This window comes from Cupressus sempervirens, chromosome 2 (assembly GCF_028749045.1).
Source record: "Cupressus sempervirens isolate cs-2001-9-10 chromosome 2, ASM2874904v1, whole genome shotgun sequence".
Classification (NCBI taxonomy): domain Eukaryota; kingdom Viridiplantae; phylum Streptophyta; class Pinopsida; order Cupressales; family Cupressaceae; genus Cupressus; species Cupressus sempervirens.
Genome location: NC_143119.1, coordinates 144,565,318 through 144,573,058, shown reverse-complemented (window position 1 = coordinate 144,573,058; position 7,741 = coordinate 144,565,318).

Genomic DNA, 7,741 nt, shown 5'->3' with positions numbered 1-7,741 from the left:
GATTTGACTAAAATCACCTGTTAAAATGTCTTAGAATTGATCCTGCAATTGGAACTTGCTTGCCTAATAATAGATCACCTCTAAACAATGTCTTCTTGATCCTTTACAATCAGATGTCTCAATCTTGTATCCTTTTCTCTATCCTCTGTTCTTCTATAACTAATTTTTTAATTCACTCTTTCTTCATAACTTCTAAGTCACTTTGAATGCTCTGCATGCAAACTATCTTGTTTGCTCCTTCAATTCCTTAAAGATTTCATTCTCTCTTCTCTACTATCTCTGTAAAGAGTTTAGGGCTTTCTCCTACTTAAGAAGACTTTGGTCACTTAGGGTTAGGTATGAATCTATAGTTGAGATTCATCCATTTTGCCTCTTAATAATTCCCATTTTTTGATTGGCTACATGTAATTGCATAGGGAATCCAAATATAGATTTGTCCATATCTACAAAATATCAAAATATAATCTTAAGTCAGCTGAAAAATGGTTTACATAGTTGTTTGTGTCATTACAAACAAATATGTCAAAACTGTGTCACTCAGCATATGAATTCTCTGATGCTTGACATGCACTATTCTATATACTATGACTCGGCACCTACATTGCTCGATATCCATTATTTACTCAGCTCCTTAATTAGTTGGTGTGGTCTATCTGCTCAACACTTGAGTGACTCAGTACATGAGTGACTTGGCACTCATTGCAACTCAGCATGGTCTAATATTTACATGTTGTGCTCGACATGTATTACTTGTTTGACATGAACTGAGTAAATGGGTGTTGACACTCACTTGTCAAAACCAATCTAAAATCAACCAAAAATTTGTACTAGTCTACCTAGATGATATAATAGTCTAGTCCAAGAATGTGGCATATCATTTTGGTCATTGAGGTAGGTATTCATCAAATGTAGAGAGTATGGTGTATCCCTAAACCCAAGCAAGTGTGTGTTTGTCACTATCAAGGGAAATAGTTGGGACATATTGTGTCTAAAGAGGGTTTGACTATTGAGCCAAAGAGGATGAAAGCAATTCTTTCTCTCCCACTTCCTATGCATAAAAAAGAGTTGCAAAGCATCCTTGGCAGAATCAACTTTGTAAGGAGATTTATCCCTAATCTTGTTACCATATCATCAGCCCCTACCCTTGTCAATCCCAATTTTGATAAGGATTTCATTCTCTATACCCTTGGAGGTGAGTCAAGTATGTATGTTGTCTTGACACAACTGAATGATGCAAATCAAGAACAACATATAGCCTATTTTAGTAAAGGGCTAAAGGATTATGAAGAAAAATATAGTTATGTGAAGAAGAAAGTCCTCTATATTGTAAGATCTCTAAAGAAGTTTGGGCATCTTGTGTCTTACAACAAGATCCAACTCCTAGTTCCTCATGCAAGTGTGAAAGACTTCCTTTTGAATAAAGATGTCAATGAGAAAAGGGCTATATGTATCACAAAGGTCATGGAGTATGGCATAGACATCAAGATCACCAAGTTGGTCAAGGATAAAGGGCTATGTGAGTAGATGATTTCTTTTCAGAAGCCAACTAAGGAAGTTGCTCTAGTTATAGAAAATGTAGAATCAGTAGGGGATAAAAACTTGAATGATTTGATGCATGACATGACAACCTTCTTGTTAGGAAGAGGATATCTACCAGGACTTAGTAGAGCTAAAAGAAGACAATTCAAATTACAATATATTCCTTTTGTCCTAGTGGATGGGATTCTTTTTAGGAAATATTTCAATGGAACCCTACTGAGATGCATCAATGTTGATCAAATTGATAGGATGATCAAGGAGTTTCATGATGGTCCTAATGGTGGTCACTTTTTAGCTAGAAAAATAGCTATGAAGATCATGAGAGCTGATTATTATTGGCCATCTCCATTCCATGACTATTATAAACATGTAAGGAAATGTGAGAAGTGAACTTTATTCTAAGGTAAACAAATGTTTGTGGCTCTCCCTCTCCATCCTATTTAGGTTGATCAACCATTTTCTCAATGAGGGCTGGACTTTATTTCTCCAATAAACCCACCCTGTAGTGTTGGTCATAGGTGGATATTGGTAGCTATAGATTATTTTACAAGGTGGACAGAGGCAATATCCTTGAAGCATGTCATAGAAACTTCAGCAATTGAGATCCTTGATGGAATTGTAACTAGATTTCGTACCCCTTCAACAATAATATCAAACAATACCAAGTCCTTTTTTGGGAGTCATATTTTCTTTTGGGTAGTTGATTATGGAATATATCTAAGTAAATCCTCAAATTATTACCCCCAAGGCAATGGTCTAGCTGATTCCTCTAATAAGAACCTAATCAAAATCATGAAGAGGACAATTGAGGATAACCAGAGTGGTGGCATTCAAAACTAAAGACAACCCTTTGGGATGACAAAATTACACCTAAAAGAGTAGAAGGTTGGTATATGGAAGGGAAGCCAAGATTCCTATTTCACTAGAGTTCCCCTCTCTTGAATTATCTCATCAATTGGAGCTAGAAGAAGATGATTCCATGACTATTAGAATGGAAGAATTAATGAAGCTAGAAGAAAAGAGGTAAGAGGCTATGCAAACTCTTGAGATGCATCAAAAATAGGTCAAAAGAAGTTTTGAAAAGAAGGCCAAAGCTAAGGTTTTTAGAGAAGGAGATCATGTCCTCAAGTGGGATGGAGATAGAGCTAAACCAGGTAGGCATTCCAAATTTGATGCTATTTGGAGTGGCCCTTATGTTATCACCAACTACAAAGAGACCAATGCCTTCCAATTATCTAGGCCTAATGGTGATGTCCTACCAATTCCAATCAATGGAATTTACCTCAAACCCTACTTCTAGAGAGGGTTAGGTTTTTTTGTACATATTAGTAATCTCTTGTTTTCTAAAAAGTGTTGAGCACAAGTTTTCTCTATAAGATAACTAGGTTTTGAAATTTTGTAGTTGTAGAGATGATAGAATTAGAATTATGGTCTCATAAAGCACATGGTTTATTTTATGACACCATAGCCTAATAGATGCTAATGTCACTAGTCATATGCATAGTAGGCTTGCATTACCTCTGAGTCACCGTAATTGTTGGCCATTTTTACCCTCCCGCCAAAAGATTTGAATTCAAAGGTAAAAGCATGTCCAACAATCATAATTGAGTTCAAATATTCAAATAATTCAAATGTCATGAGAATACATTTAAAAATTTGGTTTATTCCCTATCTTCCTAATTCAAGCCTTTTATATTATATCCCTTCAATGATTTCAAGTCATGATTGTGCGGTAACCCTTTATCACCCAATCAAACACAATCTAGGCTCATCCATCCTTTTTGTTGTGAGTAGTTGATGGTGGTATTATTATAAATTGGTGCAAGGTTTTAGTTTTAAAATGATAACATCCAATTAAGAGGGCAATACAACAATTTCTTTGATCACTTAGTCATGGAAGGTTAGGTCTAACCCGAGGTTCATGCTATGAAATGGTGATCTTCTTTGTTCACACCATCACTAAGGGTTAATGTTCAAACATGGTTCAAGATGTAAAGTCACAAATACCTTGTGACCTAGTTGTAATGAGTTAAGGATCATCTCAAGTTAAGGTGGCGACCAAGCGGTGATAGTTAAGTTCATAGTCACAAGGTCCTAATAGTTAGTGGAAAATGTTGAAGACAAGATGCAAAGTAGTGATAGATAGTTGGTTGCAGTTTCACAAGGGGTAATGACTAATAAGGGAAAAGGATTGTGAAGCCATGATCATGTGTAGTCAAAAGTCAAATAGAACATATGAGGGCTAGTAGGGTGGCAAAATAATGAAGGTTTATTGGTCCATGTGGTAGTTTATTTCCATTGACTTGCTAAATTTCTAACTTGGCATGCTGATGGTACAAAAGAAGAAAATTTTAATGGAAAATCTAATTTTCTTGATCATCCACAACCACTCTTCAATTTTCCCCCTGCCTGATAAGTGAATAGGGACACTTCATTATCACCTACTTACCTATCTACCCAATAAGAATGATAATGGTCATCATTTATGTCTTCTCAAGGTTCTTTTTGATGAATAATATGATTTTCCTACATTTGGATGTGTACAATGATCAAATCTTTCGTAGATTTGTAGTGATTGTTCTCTGTGACCTTAAATGCAGTTGTTGAGTTTTTACTTGGGGTAGAAGCTATCTGAGTTATTCTTGAACTATAAAAGTAGATTTTGTAACCCTTCTTAGGGTCAGTCTTTTTTTTTATTCTATAGTAGTAGTATTTTATTCTATGCTACTATAATTTCCTTTTGTCTATGAATGAATATAACTCTCTGGTATACCTCATTCTCCCATCAATATTAGTGCAAACTTTCCTTTCCTTTGTTGGTATTTTGTCTTCATTCTTCAATTTGCATAACAATATATACTCTTATCTATGAATGTTATAGAGTGAAGTTCCTTCCTTATAGCATCCATCTAGTTTCTAATCTATATGTATTTTTTTGAATAAAGGCAAGAGTGAATCAATGCATATTGAGGTTATGTTGATGAATAGTGAATTATAGGCATAAATAAGGTTGAACAAACTATTTTGGTGCATCACCCCTTTTAGACTAGATTAGGTAGTTTTCCTTGCATGCATTCCTTCTCCCTTTTCCTCTCAAAGAGTAGTTAGGTGCACCCTTATAGTAAGGAAGCCACCATTCTCCAAAGACTCAATATCATAGTTCAAGTCCCACAGCTCAAAGATTGTTTCCATGTTTTACAAGGCTACCTTTAGCTAAAAAATTTACACAATAGAAACCAAGTGGATTGACTAATAAGAATGGAACTCAAATAGAGGGAGTTTCAATAGGAGAAGAAGCTCTAACAATAGTGGGAGAGGAAGAAGCAACAACCAAGGTAGAGGATCCTACTTTACAACTATGAAGTGTTATAATTGCAACTAGATGGGACACCCTACATATAGGTGCCTTGAGAAAGGTTCTACTTTCCAAGGGAGGCTAAAAAGAGTCAATTATGTGGAAGAAGAGTCTAGTAACAGTAGCAAACCATCTAAAGTGCTGTTAGAATTATAAGAAGGGGAAAATTTGATGATAAGGAGGACATTTATTAAAGAACTCATAAAAGAAGAACCAAGCAAAAGAAGAGTACTATTTAGGGTGAAGTGCAAGATGATGGAAAAGGTGGAAAAGGTCATCATAGACTCAAGTTCCACATATAATATTATATTAGAAGAGGCAACTAGCAAAATGAATATGAGAAGAATCTCACATAATAATTGCTATAAAGTTACATGGCTCAACAAGGGGCAACATGTTCCTGTAAGTGAACAAGCATGGATGGAATTTTCAATAGGAAGGTATAAGGACAAGGTACTATGTGGCATTCTACCTATGGATGCATGTCACCTTCTACTAGGAAGGCCATGGAAATTTGATAGATGAGTAATGCATAATGGGAACAAGAATGCTTACTCCTTCAAGAAAGATGGTGTGACATCAAGATTCAATCCTTAAGAGAAGAGGTAGAAGTGAAATCTCAAAGTCCTAATGTCCTTATGGTGGGTGAAAGGGAGTTCTTAAAAAACTTGGAAGAAGGAGAAGGAGTAGGGTTTTCTTTAGTGTTGAAACCTAAACAAGAAATTTCTAATAAGGCAGGAAAGAAGACAAAACTACCTAAAGAAGTGCAAGAAATGCTTGAAGAATACAAAGACATTGTTAGTGATAGAAAAACTACTACCCTACCTCCCAAGAGTTTGTTAGCCATCAAATTGACTTTATTCCAGGAGCCACCCTTCCCAACAAAGCTGCCTATAAAATGACCCCTCAACAAAATGAGGAAATTGCCAAGAAAATCCAAGAACTCTTAGACCAAGGCCAAATTAGGAAAAGTATAAGCCCTTGTGTTGTAACTTATATTTTAGCACCTCAAAAGTGGGGAATTTGGAGACTCTCTACTGATATCACCATTAGGTAAAGGTTCCCAATACCTAGGATTGAAGACCTAATGGATTGTTTAAGGGAAGCAAGGTACTTTACCAAGATAGACCTTAAAAGTGGTTATCACCAAAGTAGGATAAGAAAAGGGGATGAGGGGAAAACAACCTTCAATACCATAGAAGGTTTGTATGAATGGATTGTAATTCTGTTTGGCTTGTCAAATTCTCCCTTAACTTTCATGAGGCTCGTGAACAAGGTATTAAAGGACTACATTGGTAAGTTTTTTGTTGTCTATTTAGATGACATATTGATTTTCAATAAAATTAGAGAGGAGCATATTAAACATTTGAAAATTATTTTCAAGAAATTGCATGAGAAAAAGCTAATGTTAAACTTTAAAAAGTGTGACTTTATGATGCAAGAGCTAGTGTACCTTAGGGTTTTTTGTCTCAAGGAAATGTCAAGATGGATGAAGGTAAAGTGGATGTCATCCTAAATTGGCGTACTCCCAAAGTTGCAACAGAGGTGAGAATTTTTCATGGCTTGGCCCAATATTACAGGAATTTTATCAAACCTTTTAGTACTATTTGTGCTCCAGTGTTAGACACCATAAAAGGTGGAATGAAGACAAAGTTTCATTGGAATCCTTAAGAAAATGAAGGGTTTGAAATACTCAAGAAGATTATAGCTACTTAGCCCATTCTTTTCCTACCTATTTTGATAAAATTTTCACAATGGAGTGTGATGCTAGCAATGTGGCTATTTGGATAGTCCTAAGCCAAGAAGGGAGACCAATGGCTTTTCATAATGAGAAGCTCAATGATGAAAAGAGGAAGTACTCTTCCTATGACTTAGATTTATATGCTCTAGTCCAAGCTTTGAGAAAGTGGCAGCATTACTTGCTTCCAAAGGAGTTTGTGGTATATTCAGATAAACAAGCTCTCAGCTTCCTTAATTCCTAAGATAAACTCAATAGTAAACACATGAAGTGGGTGGAATACCTACAAGCTTACACATTTAACATCAAACATAAGAAAGGAGTGCAAACAAGGTAGCTAATACATTAAGAAGGAGACTCCTAATATTTCAAGACATTTAATTGTAGAGCATTGATTTTGACAGTTTCAAGGTCCTATATGCTGATGATGAAAATTTTGCAAAAATCTACAAGGTATGTAAAGAGTAAAGAAATAGCTTCCATGGTGGACTCTCTGATTACACTTTGAAAAATGACTTATTGTTTAAAGGGAGTCAACTATGTGTTCCTAGGGGATCAATGAGGGAAAATTTGATTCAAGAAAAGCACAATGGGGAACTTAGTGGTCATTTTGGGGTTAATAAGACTCAAGATTTAGTCACTAGATTTAGTTTTTTTCCTAAAATGAATATGGATATCAGCCAGTATGTTGAATGTTGTGTGGTGTCTCAAAAAGGAAAAGGCACATCTACTAATGCAGGCCTTTATCAGCCCCTTCCAATTCCTAGTAGGCCATGGGAGTGCTTAAGTGTGGAATTTATGGTAGGGTTACCAAGAACCAAGCAAGGGTTTAACAATATTTATGTTGTAGTGGAAATATTCGGCAAGATGGTGCATTTTAATCCCTTGTAAAATAGTCCATGACACTTGTCAAGTTGCGCATTTTTCTTCAAGGAGATGGAAAGAATCCATGGCTTACCTCTCTAATGTAGGAGCATCTTGGGTGTAAGAGAAATCTTGTGTCACCCAAAAATATTTTATTTTCAGTCTTTTCTATTTTAATAAGGACTAGTAGACAGGGTGGTTACTATTTATGGGAACTTACTATTTTTTGTAAGTTTTTCATACGA